At 34.4% G+C, this 18,892-nt stretch overlaps 1 protein-coding gene and 1 long non-coding RNA gene across 2 annotated transcripts in view; both read left to right on the top strand.

Moving 5' to 3' along the window:
- LOC110806903 (uncharacterized) overlaps window positions 1-18,892 on the top strand; it is a 39,433-nt gene that overhangs the window by 5,838 nt on the left and 14,703 nt on the right. The gene's annotated exons all lie outside the window — the stretch shown is intronic.
- On the top strand, window positions 13,772-17,692 carry LOC148268930 (uncharacterized). The gene is made up of 2 exons (XR_015817174.1): window positions 13,772-15,037; window positions 15,660-17,692. It is a non-coding gene; the product is annotated as an uncharacterized LOC148268930 (long non-coding RNA).

Raw genomic sequence — 18,892 nt, forward strand, 5'->3', positions numbered from 1 at the left:
ATTCCAATCAACAAAAACACAATATTCCGTAGTAGACCTCTTATCAATCTTAAATCTAGCCCAATCAGAATCTGTAAAATATTCAATATGAGTATGCCCCTAATTTTTGAATACTATGCTAAGCCACGGGGCACTTTTTAAGCAGCACAAAATCTGTTCCAAAACCTCCCAATGTTTGACTGTAAGTGTCGACATAAACTGACAACTCTGACAGGGAATACAATATTTGAACGAGTCAAAATAAGATAATTTAATTTTCTAACAAGTCGTCTGTATTTATCTGGGTCATCAAGGGGATCATCATCATCTTTAGTAAGATGTACATTTAGTAGCATTGGTGTATTGTATGGCTTAGCTTCCAGTTTTCTTGTTTCTGCAAGTAGATCAAATACATACTTTCTTTGAGATAACAGAATCTTTTCCTTACTTCTTGTTACTTCAACCCCTAAAAAGTATTTTACCTGTCCCAAGTCTTCAGTATTGAACTTGGTATGCAAGAATGACTTGAGAGAAGATATTTCTACATGGTCATCTCCTGTGATCACAATATCATCAACATAAACAATAAAAAGTATAATATCATCAGTTGATTGTCTATAGAAGACTGAATGATCACATTTTCTTTTCTTCAATCCGAACTCACATCTACCTCACTAAACTTGTCAAACCATGCACAGGGACTCTGCTTCAAACCATACAAAAGATTTGTTTAAATGACATACTTTCCTATACTCTCATTGAGCAATAAACCCAGGTGGTTGTTTCATATACACTTTTTTTAAGAGATCACCATGAAGAAATGCATTTTTAATATCCAACTGGTGTAAGGGCCAATCTTGAGAGGCTGCAATAGATATGGATAAATGGATAGAGATAAATATGACCATAGGAAAGAATGTATCAGAATAGTCCACCTCATAAGTTTAAGCATAGTCTTTCGTTACCAGTCGAGTTTTAAGTTTTACCACAAAGCCATCTGGATTCACTTTGATTGCAAATACCCATTTGCACCCTACAATCTTTTTTCCTTTAGGTAAATCTACCAGATCTCAAGTATGATTATCATCAAGAGCATTTATCTCCTCAAGCATAGCATTACGCCAACCAGGGTGATTCAGAGCCTCCTTAACTGTCTTGAGTATAGAGATTGAATTTATAAAAGTAATTAAAGTACTAGATGAAAGAAAGAGATGGTCATATGATATAAAATTAGCAATGAGATAAGTTAGCGTAGGAATGGTGCACTGACATTTGCCTTTACAAAGACCAATGAGAAGATCAAAGTCCTGTGCGATAGAATCAGATGACGACAGATTTGGTGCAGGACATGTATCATTAGTTTGTTGTCTTCTAAAATAAACATGAACAATTGGTGGTGGTAGTCGGGTCAGAGACACAAGAACATTATTATCAACTTACTAGAGTAGAGCTAGAGGCACATCATCTGGAGGAGTACTTTTATTTGTTTGCTCAGTAAAGGCGCTTGGTTTGAAGTTATAAATGAGTCACTTGTTGTCTACCTTCGGACTTGTATACTTGGACGATGAGGAGAAGAATGGTATATTCTCTGAAAAAACCACATCAGTTGATACCAAATATTTATTGAGATCTGGAAAGTAGCAACTGTATCCTTTTTGGAGATGAGAATACCCCAAAAATACACACTTCAAGATATTTGAGTATAATTTTGTCACAGTAGGTTGCACATTTCGAATATAACAGGTACTATCAAATATCTTAGGTTGTACGGAAAACAAATACTTGTTCGAAAAAAGGAGATTGTAAGGAACATCCCATCAAGTATTGTTGATGACATACGATTAATCAAGAAATAAGCTGTAGAAACAACATCAACGCAGAATCGCTTAAGGACTTGTGTTTGAAACAAGAGGGCTCGAGCTGTCTCAAGTAAATGTTTGTTCTTCCTCTCAGCGATCCCATTTTGAGATGGTGTATCAACCCACAAGAATTGGTGAATGATCCTATGTTGAGTCATATAGTTCTGAAATGAATCTGACATATATTTCTTGACATTATCACTCATCCTCAATACATGCACAAAAATATTGAATTGTGTCTTAATTTCAGCATATAAAGCACAAAAATTAGAAAATATTTATGAACGATTTCCTATAAAATATATTCAAGTCATGCAAGAAAAATCATCGACAAAAGTAACGAAATACTTGAACCCAGTTTTGGACGGAATAGGGCAGGGGCCCCAAATATCAAAATAAACTAACTTAAAAATAGATTCATATTAACCTTTGGACTTGATGGACTACGGTGATGTTTTGCAAATCGACATGACTCACAATTCAGTGAGGATATATTGTGAAATTGAGGACATAACTTCTTTAACACAGGTAGAGATCGATGTCTCAATTGACAATGTGCTTCAAATGGAGAGATAATACTGGAGCATGCAACAGATCGAGGTACCCAAGTATCAAGAATGTAAAAACCATTCGACGTATTTGCTTTATCAATAATTTGTTTCGTCATAAGATCTTGAAGAACACAGTGATTAGAAAAAAATGTAATACAACAATTCAAATATTTAGTTAACTTACATAAATTAGATTGAAGACAAGTTTAAATAGATAGAGTAATAGATGATGTTGGTTTTGTGGTCCTCAAACCCACAATATTATATGTCGACCCATCAGCAATAGTTACAGGAAAAGATATTTTGTGTGGTTGAAAACTAGAAAAAATATAAAGATTACCTGTCATGTGATCCGTAACATCAGAATCAATCACCCATCTGTTTGAGGAGGAGATAAGACATTTTTTTCCAGATTCAGTAAGATTAGAAAATTTATTCAAAGATTCCTGATATTGAGTAAATTTAGTATACTCATCAGCTGAAATTATAACAGTTCTCTCAGAAGATAAACTACAATAGCAGCAACAATATATTAGTAGTCTGTGTCATCCGATTGTGATTCTGCAATTTCTTACAGTACCACTTTATATGCCCTTATTCATGGCAGTAATAGCAGACAATATTATCATCTATTTTAATTCAGAAATTACAAAAAAATACCACTCATAATACCCAAATCACAACAGTAGAGATACTCAGAAAACATTTCAAAGAAACTAGAAAATCTAATAAAACAGAGTATCTCTTCACACACGGGTATCAACAATCCTACAAGGATCTCATTGTCAACCACCGAAGGACTTGCGTTGCCGCATGAACCCTGCCTAAAACCACCAAACCTTCTCCTTTCGGCCAGTAATCACCACAGAACTTCAATGCCAGCCCTAATCCAGAATGGTGCTCGCAGAAACACCCCAAATCGTGCAGGAGAGTGGAGAATCGCTGGCCGTCGGGTGATTTGCTCCGCCGCACCTTTTTTCTCTTCAACCTTCTGGTTTCGTGCACAAAACCGGCCAACCTAACTCCTCTGTTGCTTCTATCCTCGAATAGGAACCCAGAACGCACGAAAATGCTCTCCTCCGGCAATCCTGCCGCACACAGCCACAAACCGCCGCACGAACCGCTTCCTCGGCTTCTCCCGCATACACAACTGTGCTGGCTGCACTTTGAACTAGTTGGAGATTGGTGGTTGTCTTTCTCCGACATCGGGAATGGGTTGTTCAACCCTTCTTTTGGTCTGATGTGATTTGACCTCTAAAACTCTAAACTTAACCTGAGCTCTGATACCATATAACGAGTTAGGAAAGAAAAATACTGAATAACTCTTATGTTCTTATTGAAATGAAAAGTATAGATATATATACATGTATACGGATTCATATACGGTAACCAACATAAATTATCCTAATTATTTTCTTCCTAATTATGCTTACATATTTAGACAGATAATCATATTATTATGTATAAAAAATATTTTATAATATTCTAACACTAAGTGATGCAGTGAATGTTAAGAAGATTTCGTGTGTTTCTTCCCCATTATAACAATAAGGGCTCATTAGACATAACACACTAGGGTTTCAAAGTTTGGAAAGAAACCAACAACTTTCATAAACAACTAAGTGAAGCTTATTTGGATTATTCCTTGACTTGGTCAATTTTCGTTTTCCATGGTAAAACATTTATAGAACTACCTATAAAAAGTAACCATATTCTGGTTGATATTTTGTTTTATATATATATATATATGGATTGCATCCTCTTGGTGCTTTTTGAATATTCTCACATTTTTCTTCTAAAAAAGGAACCGTCTTGATTGCTTCCACCCCGTAATTCATTGAGACTTACCCTCTTTAGGCTCATAACATCATTTCCCCACCTTAAGAGAGTGCTTGTCCTCAAGGGCAAGTGCTACATTTTCTCTCTTTTCAGTATGTTGGTGGCAAAAGAAATGATCAGAACGACTAAGTCAACCTATTGGATCAACCATACAATCAAAGCGAGGGAAATCTAGTTTTGAGGATTTGGCAACACAGCTAGTTCCAACACCTTCATTGGTAGGCACTTGGTCGATATGATAATTTCCTTTACTGCCTCACTTCCTTCAAAGCAAATGCCAGATAATTCCCTAATAAGTTCTTCCAACTATCTGGCTAAAGTCTGCTAATAAGAGCAAAAAATCGCTCAATCTCCTAATAGATAGGTGAAAAGGATTTTACCTGCTGATGAAGGAAGTAAAAAACACACTTCTCTTTTGCCAATTGTTTGGTTTATGGTTTAAGGATCAGATGATGGGTCTAGAAACAAGGTAATCTAAGAGGAAATTAGAAATTTTATATGCATCTTAACTTTTCTATACAATTATGAGGATAGAAAAGACTTCTCAGAAAGAACCCTTGATCTCAAAGTTTATAAGTGACTTCAAATCTGAAACAAATTTTGCATACTTGCATTTCCATCTTAACAGATATTTATCATCTGTTACATAAATAGCTTCTTAATAAGTAAAACTTATAAACTTAAGTAAACTAAAAAAAAATTAAAACACTTCCAATTATTCTAGACATAAAGGAAAAATCAGAAGCATAAAACTAGAATTGGAGAGAAAAAGAGAAATAGACCAGAGATAAGCAGAGGGAATGATGCAAGAAAAAATTGAGACAGAGAGAAATAGGCAGACAGAAGATATCAGAAGAAAGACAAGGAGAAGAAGACACACAGGAGGGAGTTTCAAATCCAGGTTCAATTCTATAATTTCGTCATTGGCTATACAGGTTTTTATCACTGAATCTATTACAATTGTTCCCCTTTGCTACCCATTTACCTAACTAACTAATTTAGGGGTCAATATTTCTAGTAATTCCCCCACCTTTACGCATAATAAAAAATCACATTGGATTTGAGTCATGCAATGACTTTATCAATTTACCTTTTTTCCATATGTAAAACGTTTGTAAACCTACCAAGAAAGAGGAACCATGATGGAGATCAAGATAGCACAAATCCTAATGGGCCATATGAGTGGCAAGGAGATGAGCTACATGGGTCAGATGGAAATGGGCTTATCAAGATGCTTTTGAGTCACATGAGCGGAATATCATTATGGCAAGTGGACCAATCATAAGATTAAGGGCCAAGAAACTCAAGTAAGTCTTTCAAGCTTATATTCAAGAATGAATCAATTAAGAAGGAAGACTTGGACCAAATTTGGAGACCCATGAAAGATGGAAGACGAATCCATTAAACCATTGGGAGAGGTGGCCAATCACTCTCCTACAAGTCATAGACACTCGGTCAACTTTGCTACAAACCAATTTTTAAAAGTCCTTACTCTTCTACAACTCATGATAACCAATCACTAAGAGTCCTACAAGTCTTGGACACTCAATCAATCATGCTTTTACAAGTTAAAGAATCTTTAATGTTTTGGACACTTGTTCAATAACTCTTCTACAAGTTTACCCGATCACTCCTCTTATCTTAGCCAGATTTCAACCTCAAACTCATAAAGAATAAAGATTCTTTATCCTATAAGGCATGACCGGATTTCAACTCATCAACAAACTGAATACTCCTCTTAATTAAGAGTCCTTACCAACAACTCTTCTTATTTTGATTTAAGTTCCAATATCATGAAGAATAAGAATCCTTATACTACAAGTCATGGCTGGCCGAATGAAGCATAAAGAGTCTTTACCAACAACTCTTCTTATTTTGATTGAAGTTCCAATATCATGAAGAATAAGAATCCTTATACTACAAGTCATGGCTAGCCGAATGAAGCATAAAGAGGCCTTAATGTGTCATATGTCATGTATAAAATTATGATTTAATTAAGAGTCCTTTACCTTATCACCTAAACGTATTTTATTATTCAGAGTTCTTATGCCACCTAAGAAGAAGCATCGTTGTTAGATAGGAGTCTTACTTTAAGTAATCTTTTTCTATTAGGACTCTTGCTAAATTGACTCTCTTGTAATTGTTTCATTCATTCAACAAATCAATAAAGTATTCAAGTTAAAATAGCCGACAACTAGCTTGCTTCTTGGGAGGTTTCTTTCGACTTTCTTGTTGAATCGAGAATTGATTTTAACTTATTAAGGTATTCTTGTGGCATTTTAATCAATTCCTTTTCCTTTCATCTCTATTATCTTAGTTTCAATTACTTGTTAATTGTAGGTGTTGAATATCATATTCTATTATTTAACTATTTAGTATTATATAATCAAGATTTTATGAGAATAATAATTTTATATTATTAGAATTCTAGTAGAATAAGAATTTTCTTATTAGTAGGTTAAGAATTCTATAAATACCCTAAATGTAACAAATGGTGAGAAAAAAAATTATTTATTTTTTCTCAAAAAATCAATATAGTATCAAAGCAAAATAAATCTATTTTAGGATTCTAATTTTAGGGTTTTCTTTTAACTCCTAATATTCCCAATAGGCTGAGTTGGTACACACTTACAAAGCTACCTTCATCCCCCATTTTGGGGTTCTAATTTTAAATTTTTTTTCAAACCCTAAAAATAGTAAAAAAAGAGCCAGATCAGAGGAAGAAAGGCCAGATTACTGTCAGACTGCTGCCGAACCACCGCACCTCGCCGCAAAGTGACCAGAACTCACCGCAGAACACTTCGTGCGTACCAAATCCGCCTAGTTGTGCCATTGTTGCGATTTGTCTTAACCAAATCAGATCCATCATCGGCCTTTTTCTAGCCACGACGCGTCGTGCAGATTTGTTTAAGTCGTTTTTCGAGCCGAGGTTGAGCTGTTTGGAGCCATTTGAAGCTGAGTTTAAGTCATTTTTTAGCCATATTTAAGCTGATTTCAAGTCGTTTTGAGCTGAATCCGAGCCGTTTTAAGTCAAATCCAAGCCGTTTTGAGCCAAACCTAAGCTATTTTTGAGCCGAACCCGACCTGAGCTGTTGCCTCATAAATCTGGTTTTAGTTTGCAACACTTTTTTTGGCATATTTAGCATTGATAAACTGTTGGATGACTCTTCAGAACTTAGTTTGCAAGTTTAGCATGTGTGATATCCATGCACCAACTTGAGAGGGTTGTTGAATATCATATTTTATTAGTTAATTGTTTGATTATTTGGCATTTTGTAATTAAGATTTTATGAGAATAATGATTTCATATTATTATAATTTTAGTATAATAAGAATTTACTTATTAGTAGGTTAGAAATTTTATAAATACCCTAAATGTAACAACCTAAAGGATGATAAATAAAATTATTTATTTTTTCTCTAAAAATCAACAATAGGTTAAATAAGGAGGATTTATTTAGAAATTAAGCTTTAATACTAATTTTTTATGTGTGAGTTTGGATCGTATGTTGATTATGGATTCCATATCAAATTAGTATCAGAGCTTAGACACTAGGTAAATCTCAATTTATCTTGCTTATGATGATAAATAAAATTATTTATTTTTTCTCCAAAAATCAACAGTAGGTTAATAGGGAGGATTTATTTAGGAATTAAGCTTTAATACTAATTGTTTATGTGTGGGTTTGGATCGTATGTTGATTATGGATTCCATATCAAATTGGTTTCAGAGCTTATACACCAGATAAATCTCAATTTATCTTGCTTATGTTATGTTTTTCAAACCGTGCACTTGTCAATTTGCTTATTTCAATTTGGTTTTATCCTTGATTTTGATCCATTGGTTTAACCTTCTTTGGTCATAACCAATTGCAAAATCTTGTCTTTAATTTCGGCTTGATAAAGTTAATTCCTTATATTATTAATTCAAGTTGCTTAAAGTCAAGCTCTTCAACAATTAGAGGTGCATTTCCCCTTGTTACAAATTTTTTTTCCTATTCAAGTTAATTTGCATCCATATTTTACTCAGACACATTATTAGCAATAAACAAAATCAATATATTATAGCTTATTAGGTTTAGTATTTAGGTTCCCATCTTCGGTTACTCATTAGGAGTTAAACTGAATCCATTACAACATATTCATATTTTCTTCTTTGTACTCATAGTTCTTTCTTTCTTATAATCTTGTTTTTATACATTATTAAGTAACTAATTGTATTCTAGCTACTTAACATTAATAATATAAACACTCACCTTTTGCATCCGGTGTTTAACATTAATAAGATATTTGATTATTTACCATTTTTTTTCCATTAGATTCTTTGCAATGTCCTAAAACAAAACTTAATTATCCTGATTTAAGTGATTTCAATTCTAAAGTCCAACTTGAAGAGAGAATATTGAGTGATAAATGGCTTGAGATGGTGAGCTCAAAAGAAGGTTAAAGCTAAATTTTGAGTGAAGCACAAGAGTGAAACACGTAAGAAAGTGTTAAATAGGACTATTTTTTACTATCATTTTCTTGCAGATTTTCATAATTTCATTATCTAATGAGCATCATGCCTACATGATATCTAGCTCTACATGGAACTATAAAAAGAGAGCTTATAAAACTTGGTACAGAGATGGGAGATTTGAGATCTAACCATGAGGAAGTAAAGCAAAGATCATCTATCTCATCAAAGTCCAAAAGTCGAATTCAAGAAGAGAAGGCTGAACTATATAATGATTTGGAGGAAGTATAATCGACTCGAAAGGAAGATAAAAGAGATAACAACTTGAGCTCATTAAGATGAAGATACCACGTTTTAAAGGAAGGAATAACATAGATGCTTACTTGGAATGGGAGCGAAAAGTGAAAATCTTTGATTGCCACAATTTTAGTGAGGAGAGAAGGCAAAGATTGTTACGGTTGAGTTCACCGACTATGCCATGCTTTGGTGGGATCAACTATTAACTAGAAAGAGACGCGATAGAGAAAGACCTATCTCAACATGGAGAGAGATGAAGACTATCATGAGGAAAGATTTGTGCCTTCATACTATTATCATGTGATGCACCATAAGTTGCAACCATTGACACAAGAATCCTTGTCCGTTGAGGATTATCACAAGCAGATGGAGGTAGCAATGACTAGAGCCAATGTAGAGAAGGATTCTGAAACTACTTCGGCATAGTTTTTGAATGGTTTCAATAGAGACATTGCCAATGTAGTTGAGTTGCAATATTATGTGGAGTTAGAAAACATGGTGCAAATGCCCATGAAAGTTCAAAAGCAGCTAAAGCATAGGGGTCCACAAAGGGACTTTCAAATTTCATCTGCAATCATAGTTCAAGATGTCCAAGAAAATATGAGAGATTTAAGGAAGATGGGGTTGATATGAACAGACAAGAAAAGTAAGTCCAAATCAACCCTAAAGATATTTCTAAAATATCTAACTCTAATCAAAATCATAACAATATTAAATGCTTTAGGTGTTTAGGTGTTAATCATATTGTATCACAATGTCTTAATGACGCATGAGGGTATGGGGAGAATCAAATCAGCTTATATAATCACTCAACGTATGCAATAACAAAAACTTAGCCGCTTATATAAATCCATCCTTTTAATTGAATTTACAATTCTAGAAGGAATGCAAAAATAAAGATTAAAGAAAATAAAACAGAAAAGAAAAAATGTCACAGACTTACCGATAAGTTGATCCCCACTCATTATCTCAACAAAACTTCTGAAGACTCTTACTTCTCGAAGAGTTTGAAGAAGTTAATTTAACAAAAATGCTAAAAGAAGAACAACCTATAGGCAAAAAGCTATTTATAACTTTTCCCAATCGATCTAAATGAATACAAACTCTTGAAATAAAATAATAAAATAATATCATAAATAAAATTCTATATAATTTTAAGATAATTACATGATAAAATATTTATTCTATCCCGTCTAAATATAAATAAATTAATTAAATAATCCTAAGGATAAGATTTATATTAAAATAATAATAAAACTAAGATAAGATTTATCTCATGTGATTTCTATGTTAAACATATGGAAAAATTAATTTAGATATGTGAGATTTTAATTTAAAACATGGGTAATTAAAAAAGTGGGTCCCAAAGCCTTTTAAAATAATAAAATAACTTAATAATTAAAAGGTGAAGAACGGGTCGGCCGGGTTTGGGCAACCTGGGGGGGCCGGTCGGCACGGGCCACGAACAGCAAGCCTGCGGGTTGGGCCACGGGTCACGTTCTGGGCTGGCTGGACTAGTTCCGGGCCCGTCCGCATGGGGTGTGCACGTTCGGCCCCTTGGACCGGCACGCATGCGATTGTTTCTGCAAGCAGTGCTGACGGGCCTTCTAGGCCATGCAGCGGAGCAGCTGGGTCAGCCTGTGTTTGGGTCTTGCTGCGCGCATGTGAATCCGCACACTTGGTTTACATGCGCCATCTTCCTCAGGTGTGGGCTTTCTTACAATTCTTCAAGTCCATTAATCTTATTTGGGTTTTAAGTCTTTTGGCTTGAAAAAATTTGGTCCATCTCTTGGAATAATCCCAATTAGGAAAGTAGTAGGGATGAAATTACTTTCCTGTTTTGGGCATTCCCGTTTAGTAGATTGGAACTTACTTTCTGTTTGAGTCGGTACCAGCTGGATTCCTCCTTGATGTAGATTGGCATCATTGACAACAAATTTGAGCCATCCAATATCACATTTGCCATGGTAATTAGCTGTAAGAGGAAAACAGTATGACTATGCAAAGAGTGGTTAAGGTAAAAATGAATCTCTTTGTAAGTAAGCATAATCAAATTTCCCTTTTCACAAAAGATATTCGTTAACATTCTGTCCCTATCATCAGGACACTCTCTTGTTTTCTCTCTTTATTTTTCTCGTAATGGATCATCTTTAACTGTTTATTGGGCAGTCTTTATGCTCAATGAGCCATTGACTTTCTCTGTGGCCTTCTTTCTCTTCTTTGCCCTTCTTGAGTATTCATCAAAGGATATTTTAATTTTGAACTAATCTTCATGTATCTCTTTTGGTGATAAAGGCGTAAGGACATGATTTAAACTGTCTTTTCGCAATGAATATCAATTAGTGCGGCTGTAATATTGTACCTGTCTATCAAACTTCTATGGTCTCCCAAGTATCAAGTAACTCATCGTGATATTTTTTTTATGGAGAACGGTATTATGAGTAGTTCGATAACTTAAATTTCACCACTGTAACTGGTAAAGATTTGGATGCTTGATGCATGCCAACCCTGCTCTTCCCACGAGTAGAGTGTTTGTCACATTAGCATAGGTACCACCGTCAATGATCATTCCACATACCTTACTATTGACACGACATCACGTGTGAAATATGTTCTTCTTATGCTTGTTGTCTTCACTCCTAACTTGAACGTTGAGAGCTTTTCGGACAACAAGGACATTACTCCCAAGAGGAGTATCTTCGATGGGTTGGGACATAATGTAGTACTTGTAAGAAAGGTTAGTGAAAATAATACATTCTCTCCCTCACATTCCCTCGTGTTTACCTGATAATCTCTCAATTGAGAGTTTCATCTGTCGAGTTGAGCGTTCGTAATCAAAATCAATTGAATCGGGACTGCATGTTAGTCATTATGACACAACAAAGAACCTCAAAGGATTCCAATTTCTATTGAAACTCAAAATGAAGCACACAGAAAAAGGGATAGTGTGCCTCTTGTGTGTTAAACAACTAGTATCGACTAGTTACTTAATTTTTTAATAGAACAATCGTAAAATAAAAGAAAGAAATGTAGATCATAAAGATTGAAAAGACTAACTGATGCATAGGGATCTGATCAATCTCGATGAATATAATCGACAGGTGTATCTACTTATACTATCCCCAATTTGTTAGCTACACTCTACAACTGGTCAAGTTTTTTTTTGCAACGTTGATGCAGAATTATAAAAATGCAATTCGAAAATTAAATGTGGACAATGTGCGGAATGAAAACAAAAATTTTTGCTCGTACCCGTTAGGTAACGTACTTTGTCTTTGATTTCTCAAAGGATTTCTAGTCACCAATCAGACAACTATTCTGCTTTTGCCATGCAAAATGCAAACAATGTGTCAATTGGCTTATGCGTTGCAATGGGGATATTTTTGGTATTTTGATATGTATAATTTTTTTTAATAATAAACACGAACCACTTGAATTGAACAGATAGATATAAATTCAAGCGGGATGCAACACAAATTAACAATCAAATAAATTTGAAAGTTAATTAAAGAACAAAAATGCTAAAAGTAATAAAGATATATTTGGGTTGTAAAAGCTTAAGCTTTGATACCAGATGATGCGATAGGGTATAGGGAGGATCGAAGCAACTCTTATAACCCACTCAACGTATGCAATAACAAAAACTTAACCGCTTAGATGAGCTCTTCCCTCTAATTGAATCTACAATTTTAAAAGGAATGTAAAAATATAGATTAGGGAAAATAAATAAGGAAAGGAAAAATGCCACGCATTTACCGATAAGTTGATCTCTGTCCTTGGTTTAATAAGATTTCTAAAGACTACTACTTCCTGAAAAACTTGAAGAAAATAATTTAGTAAAAATGCTAAAAGAAGAAAAGTCTAAACTTTCAAGAATTTTCTCAAATTGATTGTAATTGGTGTGTTTACAATCTATAGGTGAAAGTTTATTTATACATTTTTCTAGAAAATCTAAATGAGTACAAAATTTTAAAATAAAATAATAACATAATATCCTATATAAAATTCTATCTAATTCTAGGATAATTACGTAATAAAATATTTATTCTATCTTATCTAAATACAAAAAAATTAATTAAATAATTTTAAGGATAAGATTTACATTAAAATAATAATAAAATTAAGATAAGAGTTATCCTATATGATTTTCATGTAAAACACATGGAGAAGTTAATTTAGGCAAGTGAGATTTTAATTTAAAACATGAGTGATTAAAAAAGTGGATCCCAAAGCCTTTTAAAAAAATAAAAAATAAAAATAATAAAAGAACTTAATTAATTAAAAGGTGGAGAACGGGCCAGCCAGGTTTGTCAGCCCGGGGGGCCGATCCGCACGGGCCGACGCAGGTTGCGTGCTGGGATGGCTGGGCTGGTTCCGGGCCCATCCGCATGGGGTGCACGTGTTCGGTCCCTTGGGCCTGCACACACGCAACTATTTCCATGAGCGGTGCTTGCAGGCCTTCTGGGCCATGAGGCGGACAGCTAGGTCCATTTGGGCGCAGGCCTTGCTGCGCGCATGTGGGTTGCACACGCTTGGTTTACGTGGGCCATCTTCCTCGAGCATGGGCTTTCTTACAATTCTTCAAGCCCAATCTTACTTGGGTCTTAAGTCTTTTGGCTTGAACAAATTTGATCCATCTTTTGTAATAATCCTAATTAGGAAAGTAATTAGGGATTAAACTACTTTCCTGTTCTAGGCGTTTCTGTTTAAAAAATTGGAACTTACTTTCTTATTTGAGTCAGGACCTACTGAATTCCTCCTTGATGTACATTGACATCTTTGACATCAAATTTGGGTCATCCAATATCATATCACCTAATAAAAAGATTATGTTGTTAAAAAATAATGGTGAAATTGATACTGCTAGTGAGTATGATTGTGAAGATAATAAGAGCATCTCAATGTCAGTAACTCATTTAGAATGTAATAAAAGGAATGGTAAGTTAAGAAATTTACACAAAAAAACAAAATAATAAGAAAACTAGGGTTAGGGTTTGTCAATCCTGATCAGCTCATCGATCATGTAGCCGACACCTCAGCCATCCTCATCTTATCCTGCGACGGACACCGTGCCATTCATATCCATGCGATTACGACAAGGGCAATTGCACCAAAAAAGACGTTTTCCTTTAGACCTATAAAAGGCTTATTCTATCAGTTGTAATATATAAAAAATTAATTAATAAAATTATTTGTCTATCTCTTTAATATTCTTCATCTTCTTATCTGTTCTTCTTCTTCTTCGTTCTTAATTTTCCTTCATATTAGAACCATGTCAAAGGCTTCTGACAAGATAGTATCAGAGCTAAAACTAGCCGAATCTTACACCGGTGTAGCCACCTGAACTCGAACCAAAGGCAAGGCCGCGATGGCTGAACCCGAAAGCCCTGAGACGGTCATTGCGAAAGAGGTTGACCTGAAGCTTTCTGTGTTCATGGACAAAATGAACGAATTCCGCCATGAAATGCGTTGGCAACTCACATCAATATTGGATATGCTTCGCAGCATCTCCATCGACTGGGCCAAAGGAAGCTTGTCGCGCTTGGCGATTGAGGCTCACGAAAACAAGGGCATCCTGTCTCTCCTGAATGGCGCATCTGCAGAAGGAGGTAGAATTGGGTTAGGATTTCCTCTATACCCAGTTCTACTAAGAAAAAAACAGACCAAATCGAACTGGTCCGACCCGACTGGGTCCGACTTAGCTGAACCGGAGCAACCCAGTGGAGCCTCTAGAATGCATTGGATCGCCCACAACAATGAATTGTACCCGTTTTGCCCATAGTTTCGAATTTTCTAATGTGAAAATTCCTCTTTTTGAAAGGGCAAACCTCCCGTGGATAGGTTTGAAGATGTGAAAAATATTTTATAATGCACAACACTTTTGATGAGCAGAAAGTGGATATGGCATCGGTATATTTAGGAGAAGTCGCCGATATATAGTACTGCTGTGGGTAGCCAAAGTTGATACAATGAATTAGGAATATTTTGTAGAAGAACTCTACAAGTGATTCGGAGGACCGTTACGGAAAGATTTCAGTGAGAAGTTCACCAATCAGGTACTGTTTTTAAGCATGTAGAATAATTTGAATATTTACATTCTCTTATGGATGCAAATAACTCAACACTTTCAGAAAAAATTTTCATATCTATCTTTACTAGTGGCCTCAGACCGCAGTTACGCCCAAAATAAGACTCTTCAAGACACAAACGCTTAATCAAGCATTCGAATAAATCTTACTACAAGAACAAACAGTAATAGAGTTGTATCTAAATCCCTATCTTCCCAACAACAATGCTCCATTATCATAAAAAGATCAATATAATGATAGACTCCCCAGGAGCGTAAAAAAAGAGCAGAACCTAGAAAATCAATAGTCTGTTACAAATGTGGAGATAGGTATTTCCCAAGACACCGTTGTACAAAAAAATAGTAATGGCTATGGAGGAAATTGTTACGGAAGAGAATCTTGAAGAAAAAATTTCTACAATTTAACCTTGCAGACAAGGTTGATGCACAAGGGGAGAGTATTGTCAGGAACACATTTAGGGTATAATAAAAAGAATGGTAAGTTAGGAAATTCACACCAATAAGAAAACTAGGGTTAGAATTTGTCAATCTTGATCAGCTCATCAATGCCGCAGCTAACGCCTCAACCATCCTTTCTCATCCTGTGGCAGACACTGTGCCATTCATCGTCGTGCGATTACGACAAGGACGATTCTGCCAAGAAAGATGTTTTCCTTTTGGCCTATAAAAGGCTGATTCTATCAATTGTAATATATCAAAAATCAATCAATAAAATTATTTGTCTTTCTCTCCAATATTCTTCATCTTCTTCTCTGTTCTTTTTCTTTTTCTTCATTCTTATTTTTCCTTTAGATCATAACCATGTCAAAGGCTTCTGACAGCCACCATTAGAAGAGCTTTGAATATGCAAGTGAAATAAGAAAATAGTGACCAAAGAGAGAATATCTTCCATACCTGTTGCTAGTACTATACTAGTTGATAAATTAGGTTTGACATGCACTAGACATCGTAATTCCTACAAGTTACAGTGGTTACATGAATGTGAGGAGTTGGAAATAACCAAACAAGTTTTAGGTTCTTTTAGTTTCTTTTACAATGAAGTTTACTATGATGTTATACCCATGCACGCTAGTCACATTCTATGTGGACAACCATAACAGTATGATAAGGCACATTCATAATGACTTTAGGAATCGCTATTCCCTTAACTTGAATTATTAGAGTTATATTTTTACTCCACTATCGCTCAAAGAAGTGTTTAAAGATCAAATGAAGATCAAGAAATCACTTGAGGGGAATTCGAGTTGTGAAAATAAAAATGAAAACAAAGAAGGAAAAGAGGCCAAGAAAGAAAAAGATAACAATGACCCATTGGTGAGAGAAAATGAGGAAGTGAGAAGAAAAGAAAATAAAGAGAGTTAAAATGAATTTTATGAGCGAAAAAGTCTAATTGTACTTAAGTACAAAGAGACTTTATTGAATTCGACTAACCTTAACCCTCTTTTGCCTAGTGGTGTTCTTTCTCTCTTTCAGGATTTTAAGGATGGAGATCATATGAGGAAAGAGAGGTTTTCTAAATAAAGTAAATCCAAATCAGCTCTAATAGGTGATGGTCCTGATTCGAAAACGAATTTTTTTAAGGAAGGGGGGAATGATGGAGATCAAGATAGCAGAAATCCTAATGGGCCATATGAGCATCAAGGAGATGAGTTGCATGAGTAGCAAGGAGATGCGCCACATGGACCACATGGAGGTGGGCCTAGGATGGACACTAGTCAAGATGCACCTGAACCACATGGGCAGAATATGATTATGCCAAATGGACCAATCACAAGATCATGAGTCAAGAAATTCAAGTAAATCTTTCAAGCCTATGTTCAAGAATGGATCAATGAAAAAGGAAGGCTTAGACTAGATTTGGAGACCCATGAAAGATGCAAACTGAATCCATTAAGCCATTGGGAGAGACGACCAATCATTCTCCTATAAGTCATGGACACTTGGCCAACTTTGCTACAAACCAACCAATAAGAATCTTTACTCTTCTACAACTCATGGTAACTAATCACTACGAGTCCTACAAGTCTTGAACACTCGGCAATCATTCTTCTACAAGTTAAAGAGTCTTTAAAGTCTTGGACACTTTGCCAATCATTCTTCTACAAGTCTTGTCGATCACTCCTCTAATTTTTCCCGGATTTTAACCTCAATTTCATAAAAAATAAAGAGACCTTATCCTACAAGGTATAACCAGATTTCAACTCATCAACAAACCGAATTCTCTTCTTAATTAAGAGTCCTTGCCAACCACTCTTCGTATCATGATCGAAGTTCCAATCTCATGAAGAATAAGAATACATATACTACAAGTCATGGCTAGCCAAATGAAGCATAAAGAGTCCTTATAATGTGTAATATGGCATGTATAAAAATATGATTTAATTAAGAGTGCTTTACCTTATCACCTAAAAGTATTTTATTATCTAGAGTTCTTATGCCATCTAAGAATAAGCATTATTGTTTGATAGGAATCCTACTTTAAGTAGTCTTTTCCTATTAGGAGTCTTACTGAATTCTCCTATGAATAGACCATCTTGTAATTATTTTATTCATTCAATAAATCAATAAAGTACTCAAACTTAAGGTAGCCAATGGCTAGCTTGCTTCTTAGGAGGTATTTAAATCTTTTTGTTGCATCAAGAATTATCAAGATATTTTTATGGCATTTTAATTAATTCATTTTTTTTCGTCCCTATTATTGATGAATATCGAATTCATCAAAAATAAATTTCTATTGAAATAAGAAAATAATATTGTAGCAGTGATAAATAGGGTCGAATTCACATAAAATTGAGTTCTAATATTCTTTTACTACCAAAAATAAAATAAAAATAAAAAATGAGAATTTTTATTTTGAGTTGAAATTAAACAACCAATGGATTAAAACATATCAACAAATAAAAGTCAACTAAATGAAATTGATAGAAAATAATTCACCAAATTAAGTAACATAAGAATTAATTGTAAATAGGTTCCTATCAAAAAATAACATCAGTTTCAATATGCAGATTGATCATTGATGCAAAAATAGTTCTTACTAATTTTCAATAAATCAGTTCTATTTATTGGAGACGCTTTTAATAACCAACCTTTGCTTAATCTTAGATTAACCAAGAGACGCTCGTTGATTAACCTTTATTAATGAACAATCCCAAAGATGCTTGTAGAATTTAATTCACTCACAGTATTAATAACTAAAAAGATCTAATTCTAACCAATGAACTCAACCGTGTGATTTATTCAAATTAGATTATATACTTTTTAGAATAAACACTAATTTACCACTAGTTATCGAAATTTCTGAAATAATTATGGATTCAGAAATTTCGAATGATGATTTACATTAGGCGCTCACAATAAGCCCTATTGTAACGAATAACAAACAGTAATTTTTGTATGTACAAAAGAATAGACAAATATTTAAAATAAAAAAGAACAAAAGTAAAGCGATTAGATTTTACAATCATGATATTAAAACTTCAATTAAATCCTTAGTTAGAAAATAGAAGTATCTAACCGCTTATAGTGACTTTAGTACATCAGCAATTGTTTAGAATAACAGAGAAAAATTACAGAAAAACAAAAAAGAAATCTACTCGTCAGCTTCTTTTCGGTTCTGGCTCTCCTGCAGCTCTCCTTTTTTGCTTCTATTTAAAGAGTGAAGCCGTGTGCAGATAGGGTTTTTCTTCCCCTGATTTCAACCTTCTTTCTATTTTTAAAAGTATTTTTTTTACTTGGTTTCTAGCTTTTGCTCTTTTCTTTGAGTTTGAAAGAATTCTGAAAAATTAATATATGCTGCTACCTAAGCCTTGCCCAAGGCTTA

The sequence above is a fragment of the Carica papaya genome, chromosome 2, assembly GCF_054855325.1.
Source record: "Carica papaya isolate Zhongbai chromosome 2, ASM5485532v1, whole genome shotgun sequence".
Lineage (NCBI taxonomy): Eukaryota > Viridiplantae > Streptophyta > Magnoliopsida > Brassicales > Caricaceae > Carica > Carica papaya.